Source organism: Lepidothrix coronata, unplaced genomic scaffold (genome assembly GCF_001604755.1).
Source record: "Lepidothrix coronata isolate B3197 unplaced genomic scaffold, Lepidothrix_coronata-1.0 Scaffold10, whole genome shotgun sequence".
Taxonomy (NCBI): domain Eukaryota; kingdom Metazoa; phylum Chordata; class Aves; order Passeriformes; family Pipridae; genus Lepidothrix; species Lepidothrix coronata.
In genome coordinates, this window is record NW_016690190.1 from 89961 (window position 1) to 106507 (window position 16547).

The following is a 16547-nucleotide window of genomic DNA, read 5'->3' on the forward strand; positions in this document are numbered from 1 at the left end:
CTGTCTGTCTGGTTGGAGTACGGGGTGACTGGAGCATGCAAGGGAAGAAACTCAAAGATGTGGGTTGGTTGTGCAACATCTTTGATTGAGGGGTCAGAAAGTAACAGATTAAACATCCTACTGAAGTCCCATGACAGTGCCAGGTACTGACAGAAAAGCCAGAGTATCCTCCTTCCTTTCTGTAACACAGCTGACTTCAGAGTTATACCAATACAATTTGGGAATAAGCAAGAACAGATTTTAAGACTTAGTCTGCTAAGTGCTTGGAGGTATTGGGTTTTTGTTACATGTGCACACACAAGTTCAAGTCATTATTACAATCTAATTATTTACTTAAAAAATTATCAAGATCCGTGGTTTTGCAGATTTGTAGTCAGCTCATTACTGAGCCATTAAGAAACTGGTTCCAGCAGCAGGACTATTAATGAGCTTGCTTCAAGTAGTGTGTGTCTTGTGATTACTTGGCTCTCTGCCTCAGTTTAATTAAGATTTTAAATTTACATACTACTATTCAACCATATGTTGCCCTAGTGTTTACAAAGGTGAATAGATTCTATTGTCCACATTTTATAGGTCAGACCACGGTGTCATTTTGGGGTCAAGGGACAAGACTGAAGCCACTCATCCCCTGAGGCAGTCTGGATCTGTTGCTCAACCTGCAGGGTGGCATTTCTTCTGTAGTAGAGCTGAGAAAATGATTGGGTAGACGTTGACAAACATGGAATAAAATAATCACGATAATAGTATTTAGTAGAACTGTAGTACCTGGTTTAATGTATTAATTGAGATTCGCAACAATCGCAGAAAAGCTTCCTATCTATAGAAGTACAGTGGCCTATTAAAGAACTTACCTTAGACAGGAAACTGATCAAAATATTTGAAGTGGTTTCTCAGAGTCTTAAAGAAACAAAAAAGATAATTACATAAGAAGAAACACTATTGTTCCTCCTGTCTTACACTGTCTTTGTATTATCAGCAGTTATTTGATGTTCTAATCTTGCAAGTCCTGTGAATACGAGCAGTCATGAGTAGCATGAGCAAAGTTTGCTGAAACAAATGAGCCTGGAAAGGTCAGATCCCTGCCTTGGATAAATAGGTATAGATGATAATATTTCTGTTTAATCTCCTAGGTGTGGCATGCTGCATAGAAATGCAGCAGCTCTTTTGTGACGCTTTGGTTTTTGTTATTAATTTTTAAATAAAATGCCCTTCTTGCTGTTTCCCAGCTGTGTGCTCTACTTACTAGTGTGTTTTTTTAAGACTTTTTGCTCTGTTTTATGAAGGTGGAAGGTTGAATGAGTTACCAGTTGGGTATGTGTTCACCCACTTTCATAGTGTCAAACCTCTGAAGAAAATTGTTGGCATGGGAACCTTCCCCAAGAGGTTGACATTTAAAATAATACGCTGTGCCAAGCATGAAGTCACTCCTCAAGTCTATCTCTACCATGTTGTGAAATAAAACATTAACATTATTGGATTTACAGATATATGCAGCAAGAAGTTCTTCCATGTTTTTGAGGTTACGACTAACCAAAGATAAAACCCAGGCATGTGAAGGCATTGAGCACCTCTTTCCTTGCTTTTCTCTCCCAAGATGTCTCTGCAGAGCTGGATACCTGCCTTCCACCAGTTTAATTAGACATTCAACTCCCTGCTCTGCTTCCTTGTTCTTCCCAGTGGACTGATGAGACACACAAGCATTTGAAAAATCAGGCAGAGATCTCCAGACTAGTTACAGCTATTTAATTATCAGATTATAGATAAGCAAGTGCTTTCAGGTACTCTTGGTACCTTCCAGAGGTAGCAGCATAACAGTAAACCACCCCAGGATCTGTCTTAATTTCTAGTAAATGGTCTGATCAATGCTAGCTCTAAATCAAGAGAGCCAGCAGCTTGCCCTGTTCTCAAGTTGTGCCTATCACAGTAGTGACATACCAGAGATTATTTTTGCTGTTATTGTGTTTATTCCTATAAATGAAAAGACAAATATGACACAGAGATGTAAAACAGGTGTGGAAAAAGTCACAAAAAGTACCTTCGTGTCACTTTTGAACTACAAGTCACCTACTTTAAATAAAAAGTAAGATCCTATTGACACTATTAAGGAGTGAATAGTTGGTGATCCTACAGCTTTCTAATGTTGTGTCTGATCTCTGCCTGATCACTCCATACTTACAGTTGGCATATCGAGTGAATGAAAGGAACATTCAAAAGTAAAGGAAATCACATGGTTTCACAAACCCTGGACTCCTGTATACAACCACATCTAGATTCTGCACAATGGTTTTGTACCCTTCTTCAGTATGTGGAGTATAGTTTCCTTCCTTCTCCTGATTTTTGAATCAAAGCCTCTCCTTCAACTGCTTTTTCCCTTAAAGAAAAGGAATAAAAATAATAGCCGTGATGATGAGAGTAATTATTAATTACTTGCATTTTAAAGCACTGACTCACTCCTGTAATGCAGTTAACAGTCTGTAGAAGACACAGAACTCCTTTTTGTTTTAAAGAATTGTTGGGATTGCTGTCCTTGCTTAGAGGACATGCCAGTACAACTCTCTGACATCCCATGGAGCAGACAGAGGCTGGGGGTGTGTGTGGTCAGCCTGAACTCATGTAGTGGGAGTTGCAGCTTTGCCAGGTCCTGCCATGGGTGATTTGGAAATTCTTGCTGTGCTACCAGGAAAGGGAGCGGGAGGGTGAAAACATGACTGTAGGCTTGGGGTTACAAGGACTTAGGGAGTTTTTATCTGCCATACAGTGCACTCAGTGACTTTGCATTTCTGCAATCCTTTTCCCTTCATTAGTCATATCCCTTCGTTGACCCATCATTAACCACTTGCCATCATTAGCTGCACTGTTGGTTCTGACCCTGTTTCAGAGTTCAGGCATTAGATAATGAGAGCCTTCCCAGCTTGCTTAGCTTTGGGTCATTTCTGAGCAACACGAAGTACCTAGAAGAAAAAAGTAAAAAATAAGAGAAGAGATCTTTCTGAGATGAATCATGAAAAGGGTAAAACTTCACAAGAATGGACCATTCTTGGACAAAATACAGTGTATCATATCCACTGTGCATTATGGGGAGTATGAGGGAGGTGGTGCCATTTCTTCATGCATAGACCCAAGACAATTAATCAAACATGTACAAAGGAATGTTCTGACTACTCATTGATTACGAAATGACAATGTGATAATTCTGATTAAAAATTGTAAACATACTCTCTAAATTCAGCCTAATACTTCCAAACAAAACCACTCAAATCATTCCCATTTCTACAGAGGTTAAATCACACACCTTAGTCACATACTTTCCCCCCAAGTGGAAGTTCCCATGACAGCTGTTCCATCCATGATATCTTACGGTTCTTATTGTCTGGAACAATGCTATGGAGAGAGAGAATGAATTGCCCGTAAATCTAAACAGCTCAGGAGCCAAATCCCTTTGACATTTTGTATTTTTCAGTTCCTCTGTTTTTGTTGGTCTGTGTCAAATTTGGAAAGGTTGTGCCTTGCACTGCTGTGATAAAGGGCATTTCAACTGAGATCTGGTGTTTCCTCAAAGAACTGAATGTGTGAGCTGGAAAGTCCCTAATCAGCGGCTGTTTCTCTGGTTTAGTCTCACAAAAAAAAAGAAATGAGAGGACAGGTTGGGTTTATTTCTTGCCAGCTTTTCTGCCAGACATGAGCAGCTAAGAAAGAGCAGGGCCCACACTCAGCTGGCTCAGTCAGAATCTAGGGGTGAACTTAGGAACCTCACCTCCCCGTCTGGACTCTGAGATCAGCCCAGAAGAGATGGACAAGCCATGGTGAGGGCTCATACTTAGTTTTTATTTCCTGATTTTTTGTCCCATCACAATAAAGGTAGATGGCTTACAGGTCTCTGCCAGCAGCGATACAAGGCATGGGCTTGACTGTATTCAGGAAGAGATTGCCTTTTAGCATCATACTCCAGGTTGAACTACCAGTTCCTGAAGGAGTGTGCTGAGAGGATAGACCTTAAAATACTCATGAAATATTTCTAAAATTCATAATTATTTGACCTGTGCAAATTGTTGGACTCTAGTCTGCTTTAAAAATACATCTTTTTTTTTTTTTAATTATTGTTTTCTGTACTTTGAACCCCAAGAATTTCACAGAGGCTATGAGCTCCTGTAGAAGTGTGGGCTTCTCTCTGTCTGGTTGGGTTGCTCTGTGTTTCACCCCTAGGTCCTCCTGGGCAGTTCATTCTCCCAAGACTCCCTTTTGGAGCAAGCCTGATTTTTGCCCTGAAAAGGAAAGCTGGTTATGAACCCAGAGAGAGGAAATCGCCCGGGGTTAAACCTGGCTTTGCTGGGAGAACCCTTTCCATGCAGCGTTGCATGTAAAACAATAAAACCATAGTGTAACGGATATAAACTTACATGAGGATTAGTCCAGCTAAACATGATATTTAGCAAAGCTGCAAGCACAGATGTCTTTTTATTCCTAATCTAGCTAAGCCCAAATGACATAAAACATTAAACAAACCTCATGCTCAGGCACAGAGATACCCATTAAAGGAGGGTTTATATGATTGCAATTTAATTCTTCTTCTACTGACGTGAGTTTATATATGGAATAACGTGACTGGCTCATGCCAATCCGAGAATCGAGATCTGGCGCTCCATACCCGCCTTCAAGGTAGGTGGAGGGTCATATTTTTTAGTGCCAGCAGATGGCATTCATACGCTTCGGGATTCCCTGCTCCGCACTTCCCAATGCAGCATCTCGATAGAGACCGAGTCCCTGACATGAGAATATCTCCCAAATTGGTAACGAACTTTGTTTTTATAAGGCTAGGAGTATTTCCTGTACCTTGTCCAACTTGATAAATTACTGGACTGGGAGTATTAGATCTATTATCCCAGAGATTAAAATTGAAGTCAAATTTCACAGAAATTAACTACTATGTACAATCTGTCATTTCCAAAACACTTTGGTGAAAGCTTGGAGGTTTTCAAGCAGCTGCTATCTCTTTCATATGAACTTTTCAAAGCTATTTAATTATTCTGAGTTCCTTGGATTGAGCAGAGCATACACATTATCTAGAAACCTAAAGATTTTACGAACTAAATAATTGTTGCATTTATTGAGGATTACCATGGACAGTTTGCTTGGAGGAAAACAGCACCAAAGCACATTAGAAGCAGTTTTTCAAGAGACCAGAAAGACACTACTATGTTCCCAGTTTTTCAAGGTTCACAGACAATACTAGGAAACAGCTGAGGTTTGACTGTCCACTCATTTCAGCTTACATAGCAGTGTATCTCAACAGGAGGAATTAAATATTAAAACAACTCTGACATGGCAAGAACTGCTGATAACATACTAGAAAGCAAAATGATTGGTAAGCCTCACAGAAACCAACCAACCAGATACCAAAGGACAAACTGAGCATTTGAAACACTCTTAAATGTAACATGAGCATACATTACTTCTGCCCTCTGTGCATCTTCTAAAGAACACAGTACAGGGGAAGACCCAAGTTCTGCAGTAATATTGGACTGAAATTATTCCTAATCTCTTTAGGAGTGAAGATTTTATTATCTTTAGTGAGTTCAAGACTAGGCTGTATGTGAGCTGATAGATTCAAATGCCAGACTGGAAGAAGATAAAAGCTCCCTCAAACTTGCTGAAGATATTAATTGGTAAACCCATTGTTACTGTAAAAGCTCTAAGAGAAAAACCTGCGATGGAACTGACACTGAACGGTGCAATACTTGTGTATAGAGCTAGATGGCTGCAATGATGCACGAAGAATGTCCCGATTTGCTAATTCACTGTGGATGCTTCTTTTTTTTATACTTTGCTTCATGTAAAACAATAATTTCTATCTTCATTTTCTTGACATTTTTATTAGGTACAAACTCCATCTGCTTTTGTCATCTGATTCTTCTAAATAAAGTTAATTGGCTTTAAGATTTGCATCAAATGACTTTGAGCAACGACAATTTTAAGCCAAGACTATTTCATTTTTAAGTAAAACATTCAGACTATATTTCTTCTACATAGCTGCTTCTTCAACTAGAAAATACAGGAAGAAGTTAAAAAAAAATTAAGGTAACTACACATATTTAGAGAAATTTTTAAAACAAATTTTCTGGCAGGCAACCTGTTTTTACCATCATTTTATAACCTTTCAGAATATTATCTCTCAGGAACTCTCTCATTACCTTAGGCAGTAAATTGGCACAAAGAAAAACTTAACAAAAAGATAAGCAAAGCGTTGGCGGGCGTGGGAGGGAGAACGCATTTTAGTAGCTTACACAGGCATTTCAGAAATTTTTTGGGGGGAAGGGGCGTGTTCTGTGTTAGTTTAAAAGATTAAAGTTTGCAATCTGCACTGAGAGGAGAGTTCTTGCTAAAGTCTGTATACCAAAGCTGGCTGTGAATTGAAGAACTGTTGTAATTAGATTACTGTAAATACAATAAGAAACTCACTCCTGGTGGTCTGGGGAGGGGTGTCATAGGGCACTAGAGAATTGTGTTGGCAGGATTTGGGACAGTTTGACTGAAAGCAGAGAATACAATCTCGAAATCCTTTTAATCTTCCCCCCTTCCCCACTTCTTTGGGGATTTGTTTGTCATTAAGTAACAGTCAAAAGATTAAGGAAGTATAAAATGACATTAAAGCTCACAAGTACTTCTATAAAATTATCAGTGCTAGTGTAGTCTTCAGCAGGGCTTGCTTCTGCCAAGACTTTCTAGAGCCAGGCAAAATTAAAAGAAAAGAGGCAGGCAGGCACAAAAGCAAGCCCCGTGAACGTGGGCTGGAATACCACTTTTCCTGCTAGCGCTTTGAACGCGGAGCCTCGCAAAGCGCGGAGGCTGTTGCTATGTGTCTGGGCTCAACAAGCTTAAACTTTGCATGGCCCATGCTAAACTAATTTGAGTCAATTTGTCTACATCATTTCAACAATCGTTCTGTGCATTTTGAATCGTACATACAACACTGCATGATAAAGGCCCACCGAGCAGATGCCGACTGCTCATTCTGCCGTGGTCTGGCTGTTGCTAGTTCTTCACCATGGTTTCTCCATATCCTAGTGACAATGTTAGTTTTTCGATGGTGAGGTTAAGTCTGTGCCTGGCTAGTTAAGACTTTTCTTTACAGAGGACAGATCCTATAACAACTGCCAGCTTTAAGCATGACCTTTAAAAATGAAACGAGGGAGTGTTAACTGGAGTATTTTTTTTTGTTTGTTTTTAATCTCCCAAGGGAGTTCAAAGGAATACAAGGAGATTTTGCAAGTAAAGTTTTAAGCCTGCATGAAAAAGAGACACCAATATCAGAAGCTGTTATCATAGGACAGCTGATCTAACCTGCTTACAGTTAAATAGTTTCAGTGTAATGGGTTTTGTCTCATTTGTAAACATGTTCTTTGTCAGACAGTTTAATTTTTGAAACTGAAATCGAGAAAAGAAAAAAGAATTAAGGCAACTCCACTCTATGCCTAGGTAATGTAACAGGGCTGATCTGCAGTTGGTGCAAATCAGTATAGCTGCAGAGGGAATTAGCTGCATTATCCCATTTTCTACCAGCTAAGGATTTAGTCTTTGAGAACATCATATTTGGAGAACTCCAGTATTTCATGAGTAAAAGAGCAAGAAGTAGCAGTAAAAAATACACCACATTCTCATGTGTGATAAATCCCTGCAAGAGGCATTAAAATCCATGTGTTCTGTAGGGAGAGAAAGCCTATAATTAACGTTTTTATTATTCTTACACTGGCTTGATAGTTCCTCTGCAAGCCTCTGCTGAAAAAGGATTACCTGGTGAGTCTTCCCAATTTGGAGCCCTGGTAACTCCAGGGACAGGGTGGTTGTTTTTCTCTCTCTCTGACAAACTACTGAGCATTTTTTGCTAGACCCACTTAATGTGGCAGCCATTTTCCTACAGCAAACTTTGAGATAATGTTCAGTTTTGACTGTGTTTCCAAAACAACATAACTCTGCCCAAATTGTCAAAATCTGAGTTGGTATTAAACTTTACTGGTTTAGGGGTTTTTCCCCCCTTTTTTAAAAAACAAACAAACAAACAAGCCCTCCTAAGATATTTAGGGTAGCCTCTCTGTGTTAACCAGAATTTTATTCTGATGAGAAATAAACAAGGATATCTTGCCTAAGGAGCCATTTTTTTTTCCTGTCACCGGAAAAATGTCAGTGAAAATCTTTCAGTGAGGTCCATGTTTTGGGATGCAGAGGCTTCTTTTTTTTTTTTTTTTAGTGTTTGCTCTCCAGATGATAAAACCAGAGAGATGGGAAACATGGATAGCTCTGAAAAAGAGCTCAGTGGCTCTTTTTTAAATCCACATCCTCCAGGCGTGCGCTCATTGCATTTTGATTTGAATTTTAGGGCTCAAAATAAAGTTCAGTACTTTATTCAAATTCAAATGAACTGTGCTACACTCTGGCAGCCTCTAAGGCTGTGGCAGGCCTGCAACCCCTCAGAAAGTGGAGGGGACAGCTAGAGCTTGCAGACTAAATCCTGGCTGCCCCAGGACAAAGATATTCTAAAATCTCTCTTTTCAGGCAAGCTGAGCAGAGCAAAGGTGCACATGAAGATCCAAGATGTTCCTTCCTGCAGTCCTACAGCTAATAAAACTGCGGCAGAGAGCCGTGCATTAGAAAAGCTGGGTCTGAGTTTGGGCTGTAGGAGTGTGACAGCATTATGATAGTTCCTGAATTTTGATGGACACACTGGATGTAGATACTGGGCTAGAGAGCTGAGCTCCCCTAGGAGATCCATGGGAACAGAGTATCCGCCGCTGTCTATAGGGTCAGTCACTCAAATAAAAGCAAGCTGATTGTGGAAGGGGTTACCAAGAGACTTTGAAAGACAGTAGCAGGGATAAATCTGAATGTAAACAGCATGTGTTTATATGATAAATGTGGGAGATGGTGACTGTCTAAAGTTAGAAAAGGAGCTGGGTACTTCAAGTTGTACACCTCCACCCAAAGGGCCACCTGCAGCTCTGGCCTGAGACTTGACTCCCTTTGTAAAGCCTCTGGAAACTACAAAAGACAGAAATCTGCTTCCGTTTTTGAAGAGGGGTAACTGAAGTGAGAAAGCTATGTCATATCCCACGCTCTCCTGGGCATGGCTGCCATGACAGGTACAACTGGTCTCATGGTAGAGCAGTATTGCCCACCCACGAGGCCACTTTTGGTCCCACATGTACAATGCAGTTCAGCACAGGAAGCCTCCATCCAGAGAGACATCCTCCTAAAACAGGTGTTTTCCTTTCAAAATATTACTTAATGAACAATTTACGCTTCTCAATAAGCACTCCCTTTCAGACCACTGATACTCCTGGTATCAGTAAAGATGTTCATGTCAGTAATTTAAAAAATCATCTGAGCATCCATCCCCTCTAAGAACTACCTGGGGAAAAATTTTGCCTTATTTATAATGCTGTTTAACCCATCTTGATTTCCCAGCCAGTAGATACCAGAGAGGAGAGCAAAAGCAGATTACTATAGCAGGAGTTAGTTATTAATTATCAACCCACAAATTATGCAACATCCATAAAACTTGTTGAGGGAAAGGTGTCTGGTCTTTGGCGCTCTGCTGGGAGCCTGCAGGACCCAAATCATTCTGTTCCTGACTTACCCCTCCTGACGTGGGAACAGTCACAAACATCAGGACAGAAAAGGCAAAAATTTGCCAGATTTTTTTCTGAAATGGAAGAGATCCCCATAGGGAGCCATGGGCCGCCAAAGCCAGTCTCAAACAGTGCTTTGTTCCAGCAGCTCCAGTGGGAACAGCCCTGTGAGAGTGCCAGGGCAGCGCTGGCCTTGTGCTCTGCTCTGGGCATCAGCCTCTTCAGCAGGCTGGGATTACAAAATATGACAGGGAACATCTATCCCTAGTAAAGAATTTAAAAGTAAGGGGCTAAGACCAAACAAGGTTAAAGGCACAGGTCTTTGTTTCTTAGTTTCCAAACAGAGATGCAGCTGATGGAGGCACCTGAAAGAGATTTTTCAAGCATTTTATGTGGATGTGATAAGAGCAGCCAGGGTTGGGTCATGCATGGACATGGAGGTCCTCAGCTTGGTAAGTGACCTGAGGGGAGACACAAGATTCCCCAGGCCAAAAATGCTTTTGACCTGGAGCAGCCCACCATGGCCACTGAAGCAGGAAGATCACACCTTGTCCAAGGCACTGAGATTTTTGCCATGAGCAAAGATTTCAGCAGCAAGCTTTCCCTGTAGCCTGGCAAGGCTGAGATTTATACTGTAAGCAAGTTCTAAGTTCTTTTCTGCCAGCGTTGCAGCCAGCTTGCTGCAGGCCAGGCTGCCACTGCGAGGTCACAGGGAGATTTGGAGCTGGGATGAGGGAGAGAAATGAGGGCAGCCCTAAGTCTCCAAAATGCAGCCACCTTACCCCAGGGTTGATGTTGAAGTTTCCGGTGAGGAAGCACTCCTGGCTGAGAGAAAATCATCCATCCATTGGGCATCTCAGCTGCCCACTGTGTGAAGCAGTGGCAGGAGCCTTGTAGGAGCCCCTGGTGCAGGTCTTCATGGGAGAGGTGGTCCAGTGCCAAAAGAAAATGGATGTCAGCCCTTGGGCTGCAGTGCTTTGGATGTATGATGGTCACAGAAAAAAGTGGAGATGGTTCCCTTTTCTGTCAAAAAATGAAAACATGATGAGCATCTATGAAAAAGGAACTGGTTTTCATGGGATATTGCTCTTCTAAATGAAAATGCCTACTCTCAAGCTCTCACAGAAAATGTTTTTTTTCATCAGAATTGTCCTTACCCTACCTTGTACCTTCACTGTGGCACCCATGATGAGTAGCAACTTGTTACACATGAGGAACAGGTGCTGCTGTTTGGGGTAAACAGTTACCAGAATCTGGTTTTATGAACCAGCGATTTAACCTGTTGGTACCATTCCCTTTTTGTCATACGATGAGCATAAAGCCATGCAGTTCTTGCACAATAAGGCTAGGATTTTTTATGCTTTTTAAGATGCTTGGGCCTGGGCTAAATGTTATGCTGCTCCTTATCTGGGGAGCAAAGCACTCCTAACTCTTCACAGGACTTGCAGAACAAACCTCTTGCATTGAAAATCCCCAACTAACCAAAGAATTGCTTTTGCGGTTGGTGACAGTCAAAGCCAAGAAACAAAACAAAGTGGAAGACTCTAGCAAATGGCCTGCATTTACTGCTGAGTGTTTGAAGGAAGATAGGGGAAGGATGATGGTGCTTTGAGGCTGCTGAAAGGGAAAGGACCAGTATTTTTTCCCCAAATGGTCAAAGCCAGGGGCTTCTACTGGCCACTGCCTTGTCCTTTCCAACAGTTTAAGTCACTTTTTAGAAAAAATATGTTTGTTGAATTTGAAATTCCTCTTGGCATTTCTTGCTCTCAATGTTAAGTTTTGGCAGGGTGTGATGCTGTTCCCAAGTGCAGGACAGAGTGTGTCCAGCACACTACAGCAAATGTGTTCTCTGTGCTACATGCTGAGCACCAGGGCTGGTCTTGTTAATGCACACAACCCCTCACATTTGAGCTGTGTAAACTGCTTCTAACAACTCCTTTCCTTTCTTTGTTCAAACAAACAATGGCCTTTGGAAATTTATTTTAGTGCTGCCAAGACAAAAATGTTGTCTAATTTAACAAATTAATAATTCTCCCTTCCAATTCCTCTTTAGCTTCACATGTATATTACTTAACAGCTGATCTACATATCTATCAAATTCTTGCTCCTCTGAAAGAATACAAGTGACCCCTTGCTTGTACAGCAGATTAGGAGAGGGAAAGGGGGATATGGCTCCTCTCTCCGTTTTCATCTTGCCATACAAAGAAAGAATACTTTAGTTTTCTACAGACCTGTTTGCCAGCTTTCTTGGCCATGACACAGCAAATTTGGAGCTGCTTCTGGGAAGACCTTTGTGATAAACGATGCAACACACAAAGCATATTTGCATCAACAAACCCTGTTTGGAGAATAAATTACAAAGGCACTTTGTATCATTTGCCTTAAAAGTTACTCCATACCATTTTTGGCTTGGACCTCAAATGTCACCAGCGCAGGAGCACTTCACTTCCCAGAGGACCAGCTTGCTGAGGCATGTGCCCAGGCTGCAGTGAGGTTAACCTGCTCTCACCTGGTGAGGCCTCATCAGCTGTTGACACTCCTCATGGCCTCTGAGCTGGCTCCTGGGGATGAAGGTAGGCAGTAGGGGATGGTAGTGCTGGTCTGGTTGAATAAGATCCCTGCTTGTCTGGAGGGGATAAAACCACAAAGGTTATTAGGGAATTAATGGGCTGAATAGAGAAGATAGACAGCCCAGCTCAGTTTGGTGAGACCTGGTTGCCTTGAATATGGAGCCTGCATGGCTGCAGAGGCTTCTTAATGGTGGGTCAGGAAAGCTTGCATCTTCCCTGGCTTTACAAAAATTACCTGTGAGGCTGAGGGCAGTGGAAAGTAGCAGCTGAGCTGAGGTATTTCAGGTATTACTAGCCTTGACAGCATGAAAAGGCATCTAGGCGGAACCAGAGAGCAGGCAGCACTGGGGGACCTTGCTGGTACAGACAGCACTTCAGCAGCTGAACTGCAGAGTTTTCCTTATCCTTTCTTTTTTGCCTCTCCAGCTTCTCTTCAGTCTCAGGCTAACTCCTGAATTCATTCAGCCTCATTCCCCAAATTCTCAGATCTACAGAAAGCATTTTCCAAGGCTCCTGCCATTTTTAATTTTAGAGAAGGACTTTTGAATAAATAAAACCATGAAATAACAGTAGAGGCTATACAGTAGGACCTACCACAACAAATTACAAATAAACTGAAAACATTTAACTTTGAGAACAAACACCCCCATCACACACACCCTCCCTCCACTCTGCAAAAGGCAGCATTAGCAACATTCTTGTATTTAGGTAAAAATGTGAGGCCTAAGCAGTTAAAAGGCAATGTGCTCTAAAGCTTCCCTAATCTATTTTCCTCCAATTCTTTCCACCCCTAAGAAGCTTGTGGAGTTAGTTGCCGATTAACATTCAGGAAGATTGTACTCTGTCTCCAGTTCATTGCTCTCTTGTTGGCTTATTGTTATTCAGAGCCCATTTATTGTAGATGAGCCATTCATTTTCCTCTAATTGGATGGGATTGGATTTCACTTTCATTGTTGGATGCATTGAAAACCCTGGAGGGGCTACAGGGATCAGCCCAGGGCTGGGGAGATTTAACTTAGCACAAAGTTTAGGTTGCAGCTGAAAGAAGATGCGAATTAATTTTTTTTTTCCATGCAGATGCTTCATGGCTAGATTTGCAAGGACTCCCTTGTAATCCCAAACACCTTATTGGATAACAAACTTCTGGTATTTTTATATAGTTCTTCACCAAAGCACTCATGACATAGGGGTTGTTAGGAAGATTTCTGAGCATCAGAAACCCAGCAAGGGCTTTGCACCAATGTCCCTCCTGTCAGGATCCAACTGGCTTTCTGACTCTTGAATGTTTGGATTAAATCCTTTAACAGTTCTGGGATCCTGGACTGTAGCGTCCTCCCCTGCAAATTGGCTGATTCCTTTAGGGCAATGTAAGGGTCTGCAAGCAGAAGGTATTTTGCAGATGCACTCTTCAGTTATCCACACCACAGATTGTTCCAGCAGCTGCTCTGTCCCCATCTAAGGGTAAGTTGAGGGCAGAAGAGCCTGCCCGGTGCTGAACCACAGCCTGATTTTGTGATAGAGACACAAGTCTGGACCAAATCTCTCTCATCCATCTCATAACTCTCTCCAAAGTGTTGGCAGCAGAGCCAACAATACACAGGGGCACCCACATGTGTGCGCACGTATCACTCAGGTGGCGACTTGCTGTGCTGCATGGAAGCTCCCTTCCCAGTCGGAAACATGGAATGGCCATGGTCATGGTGTGGGCAAGGGTGGCACAGTCATTCCAGGCTCCTTAACTGTAGCATGTCTCACCTCACAAGGCAGCTCTGGGGTAGCAGGGAGACAAAATGGCCCTCTCTTTTCACCTGGAAAAACACATCTGCTGAGAGCAGGTCTCAGGATTTAACTACCTGCATTAAAGGCAATATTAAAATTAAACTCAAAGATTTAATTGTCTGGAAAATAGATGTATGATCCACTGCAGTTTCTCTGGAGTCACTGTAGAGACAGGCACTCCTGGAGAATGAGTGATGCCTCCCAAGATGGGTCTCAGAGGTGGGATGACCTGCTCTCTAGAGTGGAGAAGCAAGGAGACACCTACCTTAGATACATCCCTGAGCCCTAGCACATCCCCTAAATGTCCTATAAGCATCCCTAAACTCACCTCTAAACATCATCTGGCAAGGTAAAGACAGGGGCTTTGTGGGAGAGAAGGGAGAGGAGAGGAAAACAGCAGGAAGGAAGCATGGCAAAACTACTGCAGTGTGTTGGAAGGGTTAACATCTGGCCTCCTGCAGATGTTTGTCTGATGGGAACCTGGGGGCTGGTTGAGCTGGGGTATTTACATGGGAAATTCTCCAGCAAACTGCAAGCACGTACTGGAGCCTTTTCCTTCAAGGGGGCCTATTTTGCACCTCTCTTTTCTTCGAGGGTACAGATTTTCATTAAACGTGGGAGTGTTGTGTCTCTGACACCTTTACTGTGCTGACAGATGTGTTTTAAACTGGACATCAGGTTTAAAGTTACCGGAGGGGGCACAGGGAAAGGACAGAAACACACATGAACCTCCACACAGCGACAATCTTATTAGCAGGATGAAACAATTATCAAAGAAACTGTTGAGAAAGACTCTGCTCATGCACATAAGAACCAGCAAAACCTATTTCCTACAAATCCGTGCCCAGGTCCTGATAGCACACAGGAAGATATCAGCTTGACCGCAAACCATTTGTCATGTTTTATAAAGGCAAAGGGCACACTTGAACCTTTCCCTCCCCTCTCCCTGCCTCCTTTAGTTAAATTTTAGGTGACTTGATATCTCTGAGAACCCATCACCCACATGCAGTGGAAGGAGACCAGTCAGAGAGCACAAGAGCGTGGGAGGAAGGCAGAGGCATCCCCACACCTTGTGGGTTGAAAATAAGAGAACTAACACCAGTCCCAAAGGACTCTGGCTGAAACACAAAACATTTAAAACTTTATCCATTAAAACTGATAGACCAAGCAATGAGGACAACATCCAAAAGTGCCTGAAACTAAACATAAATATTAACAACAGGAGGCAAAATTTGCTGGAATTTTTTGTTTAAAAGGACTGTGGGAGACACCATACCTGAAAGGCTTTGACATGGAGACCGGCATTACAAGTAACTGGTACAAAGCACAGATGTTTTGAGAGCCTTCAGATCCCCCCCAGCCCATGAAACACCAGTGGCAGCAGCAAGCATGGCTGTCCAGATTCAAAAGCGAGTTTACCAACTGAAGAGCTTCTGGTGACAGCAAGCCCACCAGAGCTCTCAATCTGTCACTTCAATGCCCAATTATGTACATAAAATACCATTTCAGGCTGTTTTTCAGCTCCATTAAATAAATAGAGGTTTTACATACCTTCTTCCTACAGAGATATTGGTGGTTGCCAACCTCTGGCTCTTGGCAGTTCCTAGGGTCTCCAGGCCCCTGTTAAACAGTCTGTGAATGATAATTAAACAGAGCAAGTCTATGAGCTCAACAGCCACTATCCCAGGCTTGCATCTCCCCTGGAAAATTGTGGTGGCCTGCAAAGCAAAAATTACAAAAACTATCTGCTGTGGCTCCCACACAGCCTTCTCTCAGCCTTCCACTGAGTGTGCTAAGCAGCACAATCATAAATCACCTCACTGGGTTTTTGAGGCCTCTGCAGATATGTGGGTTATGGGCGTGGAAGCTGCCCACAGTCATGGTCTCACCAGCACTGTATGGAAGGGATCAGCTCCTTATGGCTAATGGCACTTTTGCAGAGATTATGCAGCCACTGTGTAACTCATTGGCTTTGACTGTCACACACCATCTTTGTGCTATCTCCAGCCCTTTCAGGTTGTTTTCCAAATCACAAATATAGACACTGAGTCTCCCCAGGGCCACAGACCTTCCAGGAACCTGTTGGACGTTTTCCAGAGGACAATGTTCTCCAACAGCAGTTACAGCTCAGATACTGCTGAGCTACTTACAGTCATGCTACATGCACCACACCAACTTCAGCATTGCTTTTTCTCATAGCATTACTTCTTACGTTTAACAGGGACCATGTCTTTCCACCTTTAACCCAGCTTCAGGAGAACCTTCGCCTGGCCACACGAGTGAACATATCATTTGTATCACACACACAGAGTGCACATATTTTTCTCTTGTTTTTACCCATTTTTTTCCAGCTATCACCTACAAAGAGCTAGTGGGACTCACACAATGAGTCACAGTCACAGGCAAGGAGTTTTGCTTCCCAAAGTCCCAAGTGTGGGTGGGGAATCTCTTAACTCTTCTGTCCTTGGGCACAGTTATCTTTCAGTTTTTCCTCTTGCACATCAGCCATACCAAATTCCACTCTTTTCTAAAGAAAACCAAACCCAAACTGTTCATCCCACAGACACAGAATCACTGG